This window comes from Hylobates moloch, unplaced genomic scaffold (assembly GCF_009828535.3).
Source record: "Hylobates moloch isolate HMO894 unplaced genomic scaffold, HMol_V3 SCAFFOLD_6, whole genome shotgun sequence".
NCBI lineage: Eukaryota > Metazoa > Chordata > Mammalia > Primates > Hylobatidae > Hylobates > Hylobates moloch.
In genome coordinates this window covers 111,150,941-111,168,851 of record NW_026652281.1, presented here as the reverse complement: position 1 = coordinate 111,168,851, position 17,911 = coordinate 111,150,941, and the positions used below count along the sequence as shown (strand labels likewise).

At 50.3% G+C, this 17,911-nt stretch overlaps 1 protein-coding gene across 4 annotated transcripts in view; it reads left to right on the top strand.

Moving 5' to 3' along the window:
- The first annotated feature begins 9,769 nt into the window (after positions 1–9,769).
- Positions 9,770–17,911, top strand: part of VDAC1 (voltage dependent anion channel 1) — a 34,587-nt gene continuing 26,445 nt past the window's right edge. For 2 of the 4 annotated variants that reach the window (XM_032157911.2, XM_032157910.2), the window contains exon 1: positions 9,988–10,102. The gene's annotated coding sequence lies outside the window, so the exon portion shown is untranslated. Of the gene's footprint in view, positions 9,868–9,987; positions 10,103–17,911 lie in introns of those variants that run through there. The other 2 variants (XM_032157912.2, XM_032157913.2) reach the window with 2 other exon arrangements.

Genomic DNA, 17,911 nt, shown 5'->3' with positions numbered 1-17,911 from the left:
ACTGATGGGCACCTAGGTTGACTCCATGTCTCTGCTATTGTGAATCACGCTGTGACAAACCTACATGTGCATGTGTCTTTTTGGTAGAATGATTTAGTTTCTATTTTTGAGATGAAGTCTCACTCTGTTGCTCAAGCTGGAGTGCAGTGGCATGATCTCGGCTCGCTGCAACCTCCACCTCCCGAGTTCAAGCGATTCTCCTGTCTCAGCCTCCCGAGCAGCTGAGACTACAGGCTTGCACCACCATGCCTGGCTAATTTTTGTATTTTTAGTAGAGACTGGGTTTCACTATGTTGGCTAGGCTGGTCTTGAACTCCTGACCTCGTGATCCGCCTGCCTCAGCCTCCCAAAGTGTTGGGATTAGAGGCGTGAGCCACCACGCCCAGCCATGACTTATTTTCCTTTGGGTGGAATGGTAGTTCTATTTTTAGTTCTTTGAGAAATATCCAAACTGTTCTCCACACTGGCTGAACTAATTTACATTCCCACCAGCAGTGTATAAGCATCCTTTCTCTGCAGTCTCTCCAACATCTATTTTTTAACTTTTTAATAATACCCATTCTGACTGGTGTGAGATGGTACTCATTGTGGTTTTGATTTGCATTTATCTGATGATTAGTGATGATAAACAGTTTTTCATGTTTGTTGACCACTTGTATGTCTTTTTTTTTTTTTTTTTTTTTTTTGAGACGGAATCTCACTCTGTCATCCAGGCTGGAGTGTGGTGGCACGACCTCGACTCACTGCAACCTCCACCCCCCGGATTCAAGTGATGCTCCTGCCTCAGCTTCCTGAGTAGCTGGGATTAAAAGCGCGCGCCACCATGCCCGGCTAATTTTTGTATTTTTAGTAGAGTCGGGTTTCACCATGTTGGCCAGGTTGGTCTCAAACTCCTGACCTTAGGTAATCCGCCCACCTTGGCCTCCCAAAGTGCTGGGATTACAGGCATGAGCCACCATGACTGGCCGTATGTCCTCTTTTGAGAAGTGCGTGTTCATGTCCTCTGCCCACTTTTTTTGGGGGGGTGGGATGGGGGACGGAGTCTCACTTTGTCACCCAGGCTGGAGTGCAGTGGCACGATCTCAGCTCACTGCAACCTCCACCTGCCAGATTCAAGTGATTCTCCTGCCTCAGCCTCCCGAGTAGCTGGGATTACAGGCGTGGGCCACCACGCCCGGCCGTTTGTAAATATTTTCTCCCATTCTGCAGGTGGTCTGTTTACTTTGTTGACAGTTTCTTTTGCTGTGCAGAAGCTCTCAAGTTTAATTAGGTCCCACTTGTCAATTTTTTTTTTTTTTTTGAGACACTGTCTCACTCTGTCACCAAGGCTGGAGTGCAGTGGTGCGATCATAGCTGACTGCAGCCTCGACCTCCTGGACTCAAGTGATCCTCTCACCTCAGTTTCCTGAGTAGCTGAGACTACAGGTGTGCGCCATCATGCCAGGCTAATTTTTGTATTCTTTGTACAGGCGGGTTTTTGCCATGTTGTCCAGGCTGATTTTTGTTTTGCTGTAACTACTTTGGAGGACTTAGTCATTTATAAATTCTTTGCCATGGTTGATGCCCAGGAGGGTATTTCCTAGATTTTCTTCTAGGATTTTAATTGTTTGAAGTCTTACATTTAAGTCTTTAATTCGTCTTGAGTTAATTTTTGTATATGGTGATAGGCAGGGGTCCAGTTTCATTCTTCTGTATATGGATAGCCAGTTATTCCAGTACCATTTATTAAATAGGGAGTCCTTTCCCCATTGCTTATTTTTGTCCAACTTGTTGAAGATTAGTTGGTTGTAGGAGGGTGGCTTTATTTCTGTGTTCTCTGTTCTGTTCCACTGGTCTATGTGTCTGTTTTTGTACCAGTACTATGCTGTTTGGGTTATTGTAGCCTTTTAGTATAGCTGGAAGTCAGGTAATGTGATGCCTCCAATTCTGTTATTTTTGCTTAGGATCCTTTGGTTATTCTGGCTCTTTTTTTTTGTTTAATATAAATTTTATAGTAGTTTTTTTTTCTAATTCTGTGAAAAATGATGTTGTTAGTTTGTTAGGAACAGGATTAAATCTGCAGATTGCTTTTGGCAGTATGGACATTTTAATGATATCGATTCTTCCAATGCATGAGCATGGAGTGTTTTTCCATTTGCTTGTATCACATAGATGATACTTTCTAACTGTGTCTTTACATGGTGGAAAGAGTGAACGAGCTCTCAGGCCTCTGCCCTAATGATAATTACATTTCAAAAGCTCTGCCTCCTAATACCATCATCTTGGGACTTAGGATTTCAACATATCAATTTTGGGAGATAAACATTCATACTATAGACCCATTCTAATAAATCATTTCTAGAACTGTCTTTTAGAGGTTGTATATTAGTTTCCTATTGCTGTTGTAACACTTCCTATTGTGTTGTAACTGTGAACCACAGACTCAGTGGTTTAAACAACTCAGATTTATCATTTTACAGTTCTAGAGGTCAGAAGTCTGAAATCAGTCTCTCTGGGCTAAAATTAAGGGGGCATCAGGGCTACCTCCTTCTGGAGGCCTCGGGAGGAGAATCTGTTTCCTTGTCTTTTTCAGCTTCTATAGGTTGCATGCATTCCTTGGCTCATGGCTCCTTCCTACATCTTCAGAGCTAGCGGTGTAGCATCTCCAATCTCTCTCTCTCTCTCTGTCTCTCTTTCTTTCTTCTTTCTATTTCTTTTCTTTCTCTCTTTCTTTCTTTCTCTCTCTGTCTCTCTCCCCACCCCTGCCCCACTCTGCTTCTGTCATTAAATCACTTTCTCTCACTCTGACCCTCTTGTCTTCCTCTTATAAGAACTGTAGGCCGGGCATGGTGGCTCATGCCTGTAATCCCAGCACTTTGGGAGGCTGAGGTGGGTGGATCATCTGAGGTCAGGAGTTTGAGACCAGCCTGGCCAACATGGTGAAACCTCGTCTCTACTAAAAATACAAAAATTAGCTGGGCCTGGTGGCGGGCACCTGTAGTCCCAGCTACTTGGGAGGCTGAGGCAGGAGAATTGCTGGAACCCGGGAGGCAGGAGTTGCAGTGAGCTGAGATCATGCCACTGCACTCCAGCCAGGGTGACAGAGTGAGACTCTATCTAAAATAAAATAAAAAAAAGGAACTTGTGATGACATTCTTGTGATTACATTGGGTCCACTTGGATGATCTAGGACAATCCCCCCATGTCAAGATCCGTAACATCTGTATGATCTCACTTAAATGTACAATCTAAAATAATCACACTCATAGAAGCAGAGAGTACAATGGTAATTTTCAGGGCTGGAGGGAAGGGAAAATGGAGAGGTGATGATCAGATGGTATAAGGTTTAGTTACGCCAGATAAATAAATTCTGGAGATCTATGCATCTGACAAAAGGTCTAATATCCAGAATCTATAAGGAACTTAAACAGTTCAACAAGCAAAAAAACAAATAACCCCATTAAAAAGAGGGCAGAGGGGGCCGGGCGCAGTGGCTCACACCTGTAATCCCAGCACTTTGGGAGGCTGAGGCAGGCAGATTGCCTGAGCTCAGAAGTTCGAGACCAGCCTGGGCAACATGGCAAAACCCCGTCTCTACTAAAAACAAAGAAAAAAATGTGGACAGAGGACATGAACAGGTGCTTCTCAAAAGAAGACATACAAGTGGCCAAGAAACATATTAAAAAATTCATCATCACTAATCATTATCTACTATACATCACAGTGCCTACAGCTAACAATACTGCACTGTATACTTAGATTTGCCAAGAAGATAGATCTTAAGTGCTCCTACAAAAAAAAAGGGAATGCGGGTGGGGGAGGAAACTTTGGGAGGTGTTGGGTATGTTTATATGCTTTATGGTGATGATGGTTTCATGGAAATATACTTATCTCCAAACTCATCTACATATATATATTAAATATGTACAGCTTTTTATATGCAATCCTATCTCAATGAAGTAGTTTTTGTTTTGTTTTGTTTGTTTGTTTTTTACATTCACAGGTTCCAGTGAGTAGGACGTGGATATCCTCGGAGGGCCATTGTTGTACTTACCACAGTTTGCCTCCACAGTTTTTAATGTTGCGGCTGCAGTAATACTGAACATAGATTGCCTTCCATTAACATTGTAACAGAAATATTTCCCCACACGAAATTTGTTGTTGTTGTTGTTTTTTTGAGACAAAGTCTCGCTCTTGTCCCCCAGGCTGGAGTGCAATGGTGTGATCTCGGCTCACTGCAACCTCTGCCTCTCAGGTTCAAGCCATTGTCCTGCCTCAGCCTCCTAAGTAGCTGGGATTACAGGCGCTACCACTACGCCTGGCTAATTTTTGTATTTTTAGTAGAGACAGGGTTTCATCATGTTGACCAGGCTGGTCTCAAACTCCTGATCTCAGGTGATCTGCCCGCCTCAGCCTCCCAAAGTGCTGGGATTACAGGTGTGAGCCACTGTGACCGGACCCCCACAGGAAGTTTTTGTAACCATATTTCCTCAAGGTTGTGAGTGATTCAATATGCCCAAGCTGGAAACCAGGTTGTGTTCCGTCCTGGGCTGCTGTCCATTTTCCTGCAGCAGGCATTCCCCGTACTTACAATGATGGTCTTAGCGTGGGTTCCCAGCAGCAGGTCAAGGGGGGTGGAATAGGATTATGATTCTGATCGCATATAGCCTAATTGCTTTTCAGAAGGACTGTATCACTTCACACATCTCCTGATGAACCTCATATAATTTTCCTAAAGCTGAAAAAAGTTCGCTCTTTTTATAATCAAGGTATTATGTCCTCATTAAAGCATATTTGGAGGCCGGGCATGGTGGCTCATGCCTGTAATCCCAGAACTTTGGGAGGCCGAGGCAGGTTGATTACTTGAGGTTAGGAGTTTGAGACCAGCCCGGCCAACGTGGCAAAACCACGTCTCTACTAAAAATACAAAAATCAGCCAGACGTGGTGGCACGTACCTGTAGTCACAGCTACTTGGGAGGCTGAGGCACGAGAATAGCTTAACTCGGGAGGTGGAGGTTGCAGTGACCCGAGATGGTGCCACTGAACTCCAGCCTGGGTGACAGAGGGAGACTCTGTCTCAAAAAACAAAACAAAACAAACCAAACAAACAAAAGAATATTTGGGAAATGTAAAAAGAGCCAAAGGAAAAAATCACTTATAGTCTCATAAACAGAAACACAACTTAATAATTGTGTTTCAATTTATAAGAATTGATCAATTCTGGCTGGGTGCGGTGGCTCACACCTGTAATCCCAGCACTTTGGGAGGCTGAGGCCGGCAGATCACAAGGTCAGGAGTTCGAGACCAGCCTGGCCAACATGGTGAAACCCCATCTCTACTAAAAATACAAAAATTAGCTGGGCGTGGTGTCATGTACCTGTAATCCCAGCTACTTGGGAGGCTGAAGCAGGAGAATTGCTTGAACCAGGACCTGGGAGGCGGAGGTTGCAGTGAGCCAAGATCATGCCACTGCACTCCAGCCTGGGCTACAGAGCAAGACTCCATCAAAAAAAAAAAAAAAAAAAAAAAGAATTGATAAATTCCCATAAATACTTCATTAATACTTAATACATTTCTTTCCAATATTTGTCTCTCTGTGTATATATATACAAAGTTCTTAAAAATCATAGCTATGATGTTGAAACTTCTTGGAATTGTTTTAGATTAGATCTAGGACATCTCATGTTTTGGGATATGCAGGAGAACATTATCAATTGTGTTTACCTTGGGATGGTTTCTGTCCTGTTTCCCCAGGAGATTACTGCTGTCACTCAGAACCTGGAGGCCTGGCTGGGTCCTTCCCTGGATGCTGAGTGTCAGGGCACAGTGTGGGGAGTGTGGCCTGAACTCCTTGACCACAAACACGCCATCTTGATTCTTCCTACCCAGACTCTAGTCTGAGGAGTTCACTGGAAAATGGTTGGAAGGTTAGGTTTTATGACAATGCAACTTTATAATCCAATTAATTGATGCTGGTTACAAGCAGAATATTTTTCTCTTTAAAAATTAATTTACATAAGTTACTACCATTTCTGCCTTCATGAACTTCATCTTCAAGCTCTGGTACTTGGCATAGACAATGCTAAGAAACCACATAGAAATCCAGGGACATCTGGCTCTGAAAAGACAAGAGCTGGGAGTGTTTCAACCTATGTTCTTGAAAGGGGGTGGAATAGGTTTATGATTCTGATCATAAATTGGCTGCTTTCCAGTTTGATACACATCTACAGTAGAAGCCCTAAGGCTGTAAGTTAGAGATAAGAAAAAAACCCAAAACTCCCTAAAATGAAATAGTCTTACATTGGTAATCCATTCCAATATTAACAATGAAAGAAAAATCTCATTTTCCCTGGCTGTTTTACATTGTTCTGCTTGAATGGAGGAGAGGAACTGAGTTAGCATCTGGAAGAAAACAATCCAAACTTTACTAGGCAAAACAGGAATCCGTTGGCTCAGGCAGCTGGTAAGTATAGGGTGTAGGCTCCAGCATGGCTAGATTCAGGACCTCATCTCTGCCTTTCTCTTATGGGCTGACTTCATTTTCAGGGAGTCTTTATGTCTGTAGCCCCAGAAATTCTCATCTGGTCTCATTGGTCCATCCCTGCGGGGCGGGGATCGGGGCGGAGGGGGGGGGGGGGGGAGGCGGGGGGGGGGGGGGGGGGGGGCGGGGGCAGGAGAGGTATACAGGGCCCTAATTGGTCAGACTGGGCCATGTGGCCATGTGGCCACTCCCAGGAAGGCTTTGGAGTCAGGGATGGAGTCAGCTCCATGAAAGCTTGCTGACTGAAAGGAGAGGGAAACAGGGTCATTCCCCCAGAGAAAAACTGAAGTTTGGATTGTCCTGTCCCCACAGACCTCCTTTCTCCACCCACCAAGATTTGACTGTCTTCGCCAGGGACTTGCTCTAGCCGGGTCAAGCTCAAGTGGGGTTATTGAAGTGGCACAGGGAAACCCACGCATGGCAAGAACAGGGGGGCACTCAAGGAACAGGGGCCCAGAACCACCCTCTGCAGCGGCTGCTCCATTCTCTCTTCTGTGAAACGCCCTCGTTAGCTTCCCAACGCCGACAGGGATGCCAGACCCAGGTCTACCCAAGGGCCTTGAAAGCTCCCGCATTTTCCCCTCTGCCATACTCATCTCTGGGTTTCTCAGTTCAGATTTGCAAGAGAGGATCTCATTGACCTGGCTTGGGTCAGGGGCCCAACCCCGACCCAATCAGCTGTGGCAGATGGAATGGAGGTGGGGCTCAGGGGGTTTCCCTCTCCCTCAGGGTTGTGGTGGGTCAATGGATTCTAGTGATTATGGGACCTGCAGATCTCAGCTGATTTTCTTTTTAAAAAAATTACTAATACTATTTCTTGAGACAGGAACTTGCTCTGTGGTCCAGGCTAGAGTGGTGGGATGTTAGCTCACTGCAGCCTCGAACTCCTGGCCTCAAGCCATCCTACCTCCTTGGCCTCCCGAACAGTTGGGATTACCCGCATGTGCCTCCGAGCCTGGTCCAGTTACTGAGTGCCTACTCTCTTTTTTTTTTTTTTTTGAGGCGGAGTTTCGCTCTTGTTGCCCAGACTGGAGTGTGATGGTGAGATCTTAGCTCACCGCAACCTCCACCTCCCGGGTTCAAGCAATTCTCCTGCCTTAGCTGCACGAGTAGCTGGGATTACAGGCATGTGCCACCACGCCCAGCTAATTTTTGTATTTTTAGTAGAGACGGGGTTTCTCCATGTTGGTAAGGCTGGTCTCGAACTCCCTACCTCAGGTGATCCGCCCACCTTGGCCTCCCAAAGTGCTGGGATTACAGGAGTGAGCCACCGCACGGGGCCGAGTGCCTACTCTTTATGTGTCTCATTTTAAACTTACACCAACGCTCTGAAGCTGAGGCTCTTAGAGGCCAGCCTTCTTGCCTGGGTCAGGCAACCACTAAGTGAGTGGTTAATCCGAAACTAGCACCTAGGGGAGCTGGCGAAGGGGCCCAGGGTAGCAGAGGCCATGAAGATCTCTTTCCAGGTTGTTCTTGTTTTTTTGTTTTTTTTGGGGGGGGGGGGAGTCTCACTCTGTCACTCAGGTTGGAGTACAGTGGCTCGATCTCAGCTGACTCCAGCCTCCTCCTTCCAAGTTTAAGCGATTCTTGTGCCTCAGCCTCCTGAGTAGCTGGGACTACAGGCGCGCGCCACCACGCCCAGATAATTTTTGTATTTTTAGTAGAGACAGGGTTTTGCCATGTTGCCCGGGCTGGTCTCGAAGTCCTGGCCTCAAGTGATCTGCCTGTCTCGGCCTCTCAAAGTACTAGGATTACAGGCATGAGCCACTGCGCCCGGCCCAGATTGGTTCTTTAAAGCGGAGTTGAGAGGTGGCGCTGGAGGGGAGGAAGCCCTTCGACATTTGCTCCCAGCCTCAAAACTGGGCTGCACTGGCATCTGTTCCTAGCCCTGTGAGGTTCCTGGAGCCCTGCCTTGTCCCGCCCGGCCTCCCTGAGTTCTTGTCCTCTCCCTGCCCACCAGTCTCAGTGTGCGGGGTGGGGACCACCAGGCTGGGAAGCCCAGAGTCCCCAGGCAACTCGTGGGCCTGGGAGGGTCATAGAATCCGTCCTACACTCCCCAGGATCTTGAAGGGGGCTCTTCCTTACATTCCCAGTCACCCCTCCCCCAGCCCCTACATAGCACCCTGTCTGCACCCCACTCCCACTCTGTATCAGCTGCCCTCTTCCTCAGCACCCTATCCCACTGGAGCACCTTTTCTAACTCGAGTCGCCACTTTCACATTTAATCTGCCGCCTCTTTCCAGCAGCCAGTCCTGATTGCCTCTTCCGCAGCCCCAGTTGCCCACTGCTTTAGCTAGTGTGGCAGCTGGCTGTGAGAGGTGTCCTAATTCTGTAACCCGGCACCTCCTCCACAGGGACCTAGACGCCTCAAGCCTTCCAGGACGTTTGTTGATCAAAGGCGAAGGGTGTGCAGAATCTTCGTCCATCTACGAATTAATTCTCGAAACGTGCTTCGAGTGGGCCTCGCGCGGAACACAGGGGACACTCAGTGGTGAACGAGACCACTCGCTTAGGCCTAGCAGCGAGAAGGTGACCGTTCACTCGACACACACTAACTGGGTCCCGCAGGACAGGCCCCGGCTGGTCGCGGAGGTTCCCCGGGGCGCCCTCAGCCGACCGGCCGGCCATAACCGGCGTGATCTCCTCGCGCCGAGAGACCCAGAAGGGACCTCGCAAAACCCAATTCACGTTTTGTTTAATTTTATCTTTTTACCTCTCAAATGCATGGAAATTGGCTGCTAGTAGCTTTGCTACAGGAGAAAATCGCTAATCTGTATCGCAAAATCGGCGCACAGGGGTTTTCTCTGCGATTGTCTAGACGCCGCGCAGGCGGGTCTGAGGCGCCAGACACATTGTATCCGGAGCGCGGAGCTCAGGAGCAACAGTCGCCGCCTCTACTCTGTATCTGCGCCGCCCCAGGAGCCCAGTGTCCGCACTGGGCCTGGGACTGCCCTCGGGGGATGGGGCCCACGCGGGCTTTGATGGGGGGCCGGGGGCCACTTCGTCCACCCAGGCGAGGCTCGGGTCCAGCGCCGGCCACATCAACTCCCGGGGGATCTAGCAGCGCGGAGGCCGAGCAGGAGGCCCAGGAGCCCCGCGCGTCTTCCATTAGCGCAGGGACCCCCGGGCCACAGCTCAGAGAATCGGAAGGCCTCCTCCCCCTTCCTGAGAGCTGCCACTGGGGCCGAGGTTTCCAGCAAGAACCCGCGTGTCCCTGCGCACGCACACACGGTGCACACGTCAGTCCGGCGCCTCCCCGTGCCCCGGCTCACGCAGGTTCTCCCGCTCGCCCGCAACACGCCCGCAGGCTCTTGTGTCTGCTGCCGGGGCCGCCGGGCCCAGAAGGGTAAGAACGCAGCTCGCCAGCGGCCTGGGGACCCCGGCCCGGCCTGGACTCTGTCCCGGGCGGGGCCTGGGGGCGGAGCGCCCCGGGCCGGGCGCGCGGGAGGGGAGGCGGGTCCGCGCCGCCGCCGTCCGCGCCGCCCCGCCCTTGGCCCCGCCGCTCGCTGGGCTCCGCTCCCTGCCTCCGCGTTGCAGCCCCCGCCGTAGCCGCCTCCGAACCCGCCGCCACATCCTCTGAGGTAGGCGCAGCGGAAAAGGACCCCGGCTCCCTTGCGCCCTGGACGGCGGGGGCCAGACCCCTGGGGAGCTGAGAGGGAGGTGCTGAGGCGCGGGCGAGGGGCCCGGGCAGCCCGGCCCCGGGGAGGGATCGCGAGCGGCCGGCGCGGGCCTGGCTGGTCAGCGGGCGGGCAGAGAAGGCCGCGCAGGCGGGCGCCGAACGGGTCCGGGCTGGGGAGCGCGAGGCCGAGGGTCCAGAGACGCCTGCGGCTGGTGGCGAGAGGCGGCCCGGGCTTGCTGGCGGAAGGGCAAGGGCAGCCGCGTGGAGGCCCGGCGGGCCGCGCGTCTAGGTGACCTTCCCCGGCGGCGCCCTCTGGCCCTGGATCCCACCAGCGTGCATCCGGCGGGGACCCACTCGCCGCCCACGCTTGCCGGGCCAGGCCAGCGGGAGGGTGCCGGCCACGCTGCCGCCTCGGGGTGAGCTCACGTGACGACCGTGGCCCCGCGTCCCCAGGCCCACGCGCCCTGGCCGGCCCACGCCCGCAGAAGCTGGCGCCCGGCACCGCCCGCCTGTGCCAGAGCCTTCTAGAGCGGAACGCGCCGGCCGAGAGTCGACTTAGGCGGTAGAGGCCGGAGCTCGGGCCTGGGCTGAAGGTTTGGCCTCGGAAAAGGAGGCCCCACGGGGAGGGATGTGGCCTTCTTGGTCTTAGGAGTGATTACTGGTTTGGTCGTTCATTCATTCGCCAAATGCGGCGGTGCATTCCGGAAACTGTTTCGGAGCCTGACTTTGGATTAGAGGCCCACAGTCCTAGTGGTTTGTACAAGGTCACACAGCTGGGAAGACCCCAAACCTTCGTTTTCGCATCTGTAGGATGGGAGCAATGATACCTCTCCTTCGTTGAGTTTTGGGGAATAATAAAATGAATTAACATGAAACCTTTAGAACAGTGCTGGTATGGAGAAGGGCTAAGTAGAAACCCTGACACCCTTGGGGCTTTTTGGGTGAGTCCAGCCCATCCCCCGCAGACCATTTTGCTACACGTGGCGTTGTGGAAAGGGTTCAATAAATGTAGCTCCTGTTTTTAAATATTCTTGCACTATTATTGACAAGCATTTGTATACCAGGTATGGAGTAACTTTCAGGTTAATTTATGAAAAATCTTGTAAGTTTACAAATGGACATTGTCAAGCTCGAGCAGTAAGTTTGCATGTGGAGATCTTGAATGCAGGAGCAGATCCTGGTTTAGAGGCCCGTTCCGCCTGGGGTCCTTGTCCCCTTGACTAGCCTCCCCTCTCCTGGGGAGATAGGGGAAAGGGCTCCTCTGTTGCCTAAACTCCACTGAGGCAGGAGAAGGCCAGAGCAGACTATCAGGGGCCAGCCTTCATTCTGCCCACCCCAGCTGTGGACCGACTCAGCTCCTAAGGGTCAGACTGAGGCATTGAGGCCCTGTGCTACTTTGTCTTCAGTGCCTGGGGTGGTGCTGCCTGGCACACAGTAGGTGCTTGAGAAGGGTCTGTGGGGGTTAATGCACTCTTGTATCAGAATCCACCCACCTTTATTACAGAGTTTTACTATTCCAGTACATGGCACATGGTAGGTGCTTATTAGATATTTGTGGAATTATTGAAAGGGCATATGAAGGGCTGCAGACCCAGACCACAGTCCTTTGATCCTGGACTTTTTTTTTTTTTTTTGAGACAGTCTTGCTCTGTTGCCAGGTCTGGAGTGCGGTGGCACCATATTGGCTCATGGCAGCTTCTATCTCCTGGGTTCAGGCAATCCTCCCACCTCAGCCTCGCAGAGTATCTGGGATCCCAGGCACACACCACTACGCCTGGCTAATTTTTGTATTTTTAGTAGAGTCAGGGTTTCACCATGTTTGCCAGGCTGATCTCAAACTCCTGGCCTCAAGCAATCCACCCTCCTCAGCCTCCCAAAGTGCTGGGATTACAGGCGTGAGCCACCATGCCCGGTCCTGGACATCCTTTTGAGGGACACAGACATCTCACTTGTGGAAAATAGCCTCACCTAGCAGAGAGTCACAAATATTTAAAGAACTGTAGCAGTATATATAGTCTCTTGAAATAAGTGCTTTAAACACATCGTCTTCATTCTCTGGTTTTCCAAGTCCCAAGGGAAACTTGTTGAACTGGTGTTTCTGGGCTTGCAGGGAGGCTGACATGGGTGACTGGGATTCTACAGAAGGTATTGGGCCTGTTACCCCTTCCCTCATGGTGGGTGGATGGACAGTTTGTGCTGGGGTTGTCCTGAGTAGGGTGCCTGCCTGTGGGTAGTGGAGACTACTCATTGTTGATTATTTAGTTTTATTTCTGCTATTCTAGAGTGGGGCTGTAGGCAGGGGTTATTTGTAGCTCAGAAAGTGGGGGACCATACAGGGATGAGGTGCCTGTGGGCCCCTGGCCTTGCTGAACACTAGGCAGGTGTGGACAGTGAACTCCATGCTGGGGTGGTGAAGGGCATCTACCCTCCACCCTTACCAGGAAGATGCTCCTGAAGCACTGAAGTCCACTTCGCCCTTGATGGAATTTCCCGTGGTGCAGTGTCTTCGGTGGTAGTGACTGGGAGAGACGCATGTGTGGTTGAGGACCAGCCGAAGCCTGGAGGCAGCCCCTCCCGGTGCTCCGAGATTCTGTAGTCTGCGGCTTTGGGTTTTCCATGGAGTCCTGTGGTAGCCGCTGAGAAAAGGTGACCAGTGGGCTCCTCAGCTGGGTCTGGGCACATTTCTCCATTTTACCATGTACTCAGGGGGTTAGGGATGAGTGGGACTTTAAGTTCTTTACTCAGAACTGTGCTGGAAAGAGCACTGGAGAGTAGCTTGGGCCCACAACACAGGTCTGATGAGCCATAGGGTCGGTCTCATACAGGTCAAGTCACTTTCTTGTGCCTCAGTTTCTCTCTCTCTTTTTTTTTTTTTTTTTTTAAGATGGCGTCTCGCTCTGTCACCCAGGCTGGAGTGCAGTGGTGCAATCTCAGCTCCCTGCAATTTCTACCTCTCGGGTTCAAGCAATTCTCTGCCTCACCCTCTCGAGTAGCTGAGATTACAGGCGCCCGCCACCATGCCCGGCTAATTTTTTTGTATTTTTTAGTAGAGATGGGGTTTCACCATCTTGGCCAGGTTGGTCTTGAACTCCTGACCTCATGATCCACCCACCTCGGCCTCCTAAAGTGCAGGGATTACAGGTGTGAGCCACTGAGCCCGGCCCAGTTTCTCTGCTATAAAAGTATGATTGTCCTCATTACAGTGATTGCTGATTGAGGGCTTGCTCAACACCCTTCTAGGGGCTCAACGAATGTTCTGTGATGTTGAGTTCACCACCCTACACCCTGGGAGAGAGGTAGTGTGTTTCCATTTCACAGGTCAGCAGCCTTGAGCACAGAGAGGTGAGGTAACCACTCTGAGGTAACACAGCCTGGCAGGAGTGGAGTTGGAATTCAAGGCCTGGTCTGAATGGTGGTGCTCTCACATTGCAGTTGCACTCCAAGGGACCCTTGCAAGGTGCTAACAGATGTGAATGCCTTTTGGAAAGTCAAAATTGGTGTTCAGATGGGAGACATTATTTTTCCACACCAATCAGAGTGAACTCATGCATGGCTGCGTGTGGGCCAACTGGCAGTGGACAATGGAGTCACCTCTATTTCTTGCAAGGACAGTGGTGCTGAGTGTCTATTATAAGGGTCCGTTTTCCCTGGGATCTGGTGGGAGGCATTCTTCCAGGACGTGGTCAGCTAAACAATGCCTCATTGTGGACATGAAGAACTCTGGACTCTGTGGTTCAGGGTGACCTTTTGAACATGCTCAGCATCCATTACTATAATAAATATACAAAATGAAAACTTGTGGTAAAATACTGTGTGTGTTCCCTGCTTACCAAGCGCCAGCCACTGTACCAAGTGTTGTATGTTAACGAGCTAATTCATTCTTCACAGTGATGCCAATCCAGGCTCTCTTTCTCCGTATTAGAGCTGAAGAAAAAGGAGTAGAGAGGTTGCGACTTGCCCAAAGTCACATACCTAGAAAGTGGTGGGGTGGGTTAGAACTCAGGTCTATTTGATTACCAAGGCTTCCTGCCTAAGCACGGTCTGTCTCAACCCCACCTGGTCAAGCCAAGCAGTGAGGCTCCAGGGAGCTTGAGGTGCCTGAGGTCAGGCAGGAGCCCCAGGTATGCCTGGGATCCAGACCATAGTGTACTGGCTGCCAGCCCAGGCCATCTCCCCTTGATAGGTGGGTGGGCAGGCTGCCCTGAGTCAGCAACCTTCTCTTGAGCCCAGGAGCTCAGCACGGAACTCAGCTGTGCTGGTGGTGGCCCAGCTGCCAGGGTGTTTCAAAATAGAAGCTACCCCTGGAAAGCTCTACTGCCCATTGTGAGACTGTTGTGGAAGGATGGAGGGAGAGAACAGCTGCATTGGGTACACAGACCTGCTACCAGAGCACAGAGCCATCAGCCTTTGCCAGCATCCTGGAGCTCGAACCAGGAACTGTTCCCCTGGGTTGTTTCTTCCTGGCAAGAAAGAGAAAGTGCTGGAGTGTATATGTGTGCATGCGTGCGTGTGTGTGAGCGAGCTGCTGATTGTGTTCGCCCCCATGTTGGCTTTTAGAGCTAGGGTTGCCTTCTGCTGGGGAAGGTGCTTTTCCTGGTCCTCAGGGCTAGGAAGAGGTGCTGTTGCTGTGATCCCTGGCTGGTCTGATAGCCCTCCTATAGGCTGGCCTAGTTCTGCCCTGACAAACCACCTAGAATGGTGTTGGTGAAACAGCGGGGCCAGAGACTTTTCCATAGTACTCTCTTCCTTGGCAGAATCATAAGATGATGGCAATGATGGTGATGATGATTGTGATTGCTCTGTTGATTAGCGTCTTTGCAGGGATCTGGTGCACATGTACACTTGGTAATCCAAGAGAGTTTAATGGAGACATCATTTGCAAAGCTGTGGACAGGGTGTCAGGTCTGGTCTGTTAACACCCTGAGGCCTACAAGAGAGGGCGCTTCTTGGCAAGAGCTGTGGCCTTGGGTAGAGGAAGGTAGTCATTGCCCATCTGAATGACTGAGTCAGTCATTCAGTCTCCCATGGAGGGAGACTTGGGGTGAGTACCCCGACTTCATTCTTCCCTAAACTCCCATCTTCTGCAAGTACCTCACGTTGAAAGGCTAAGCCCAATCATAAGCCCATGGATAGCAGTCCGTAATGATCAGTTCTGGGGGCACAGAGCAGGGTGGAAGGGAGGAGAATGGATCTGGAGGGGCAGACAGAGTATCCAGTGTAGTGGATTATGGTTACTACTGCCATTTGTTGAACACTTACTCCATGCCAGATACTTCTGCCGTTCTGCCTGTTTCATTTATTCCTTATAACAACTTCCTTAGGCCTAAGGCTTTTCCTCCCAGCTGTTTTTAGCTGAGTCTTGGAGACCCATGGCTACCCTGCTCTCTGTATCAACCATCGCGGTAGTTGTTGGCTCTCCAGGGGTGCAAAGCTCGTCTGTCTGAATCCTCCTATTATTACTATTTATTTCTTTTTATTTTTTATTTAAAAGAGACAGGGTCTCACTATATTGCCCAGGCTGGTCTCGAACTCCTGCATTCGGGCGATCCTCCTGCCTCAGCCTCCCAAAGTGCTGGGATTAGAGGCGTGAGCCGCCATGCCTGGCACATGCCTGAATCCTTTTGAGGGAGCCTCTGCAGAGAAAAGAGCATATTTCTACCAGGTGGGGGCCTGGTAGGTGCTTAGTGCAGGGACCGCCCTGAGCTGCTGCTGCTTCTCAGTGGCACCTGGGGGCAGCCCTGCCTGTTAGGCACAGGCTGAGAGGTAGGGCAGGAGGAGTTCCATCTCCTCTGGCAGGCTCTTCCTGAACAAGCGCCTCCGGTGATTCTTGTGCACCCTGAAGTTAGGGAGCTCTGCCCTGCTCATGATTCCTGGCAGGGTGGCCAAGCCACTAGTGGTCACCTGGGAGTGAAATGTGCCCCGACGTACCTTGCCTGATAACTCTTCCATCTCAGTGTAGTTTAAATCTGTTCTCGCAATCTGTATGGACACTCTAGGTATCCTTCTGGCATTGCTACTGCAGCAGCCTTGGAACGTGATTTGGGACACAACACAGCTCAATTTCAGGCACAGTGGTTGGCTTTTAAAGTGCTTTTTTTTTTTGAGGGGGAGTCTCGCTCTGTCACCCAGGCTGGAGTGCAGTGGCACGATCTCGGCTCACTGCAGCCTTTGCCTTCGGGTTCAAGTGATTCTCATGCCTCAGCCTCCTAAGTAACTGAGATTACAGGCACTTACCACCACACCTGGCTAATTTTGGTGTTAAAATTCTTTATCCTTAAACAAATTATCAGTATACACAAACAACTTAAATAATGAAGCAGAACAAAAAATGAAAATTCGATTTGAAGTCCATTCCTTCCCTAAACCTCCTTCTCCAGAAGCATATCTAAGCCAGTCCCAATTTGCAGATTGGCTTGTATCTTTCCACATGCTTTCCCATCCATTCACGAACACAGAAAGATGTGTAGAAAGGTTTTCCTCCGATTACATGGAATTACAAATTTTCTGACTTTTTTCATTTAACTGTATCATAGCTAGCTAGCTTTCTTTCTTTTTTTTTTTTGTTTCGAGACGGAATTTTGCTCTTGTTGCCCAGGCTGGATTGCAGTGGCATGATCTCAGCTCACCGCAACCTCCACCTCCCAGGTTGAAGCAATTCTCCTGCCTCAGCCTTCAGAGTAGCTGGGGTTACAAGGCATGTGCCACCACGCCTGGCTACTTTTTTTTTGTATTTTTAGTAGAGATGGGGTTTTTCCATGTTGGTCAGGCTGGTCTCGAACTCTTGACCTCAGGTGATCCGCCCACCTCAGCCTCCCAAAGTGCTGGGATTACAGGCATGAGCCACTGTGCCTGGCTATCATAGCTTCATAGCTAGCTTTCTATGCCACCACATACATCCGCCTTCTTCTTCTTCTTCTTCTTTTTTTTTTTTTTTTTTGTGAGACAGTCTCGCTCTGTCATCCAGGCTGGAGTGCAGTGGCATGATCTTGGCTCACTGCAACCTCTGCCTCCTGGTTTAAGCTTGTGCCTCAGCCTCTCAAGTAGCTGGCATTACAGGCGTGCACCATCACGCCTGGCTGATTATAGAGACGGGGTTTTGCCATGTTGGCCAGGCTGACTGAAGTCCTGCTCAATGACTGCCCACCACCTCCAAATCTGGATTACAGGATATGGTACTCCTTAGTTTGCAAGTATAGTACCTTAATTTTTATTCATTCATTTTCCTTTTGATGGACTTTTAGGTTGTTTCTGGGTTTTGTGTTACAAATACTGCTGCAGTGAGCATCCTCATGTACACATCTTTGAGTAGTGCCTTGGTTGCTACAGTGGAGCAGGTTCCTAGAAGTGGAATTGCCACTAGGGTTAATGCTGGGTTAATTGCTCTCCATAAAGAGTGTACCCGTAGTACTCCCCCTTGGCGTGAATGAGAGTGACTGTTTTCCACACACTCACTGACACTGGATATTATTTACGTTTTTGCCAGTCTGCTGGTTAAGTGAGCTTCTGAAACACAGATGTGGTAGTCACTCAACAGTGGCTCTTGGTGGCCCTTAGAATAAAATCCATGCATGGTATTGAGGTCAGAAGCAACCAGTGCTTCTGATGGCGCTTGGTCTCCTCAGCCTGAGTTCAGCTCTCCTTAGGCCGAGGTGGGAGCAGGCAGGGAGTGGAGGTCATTGCTAGTTGAGGGTCTCCCCAACTCCCCAACTCTTGGTGATGCTGAAACAGTGACCCTGCAGAGGGAGCTCTTACTTCCTGGTTGCATTGTAAT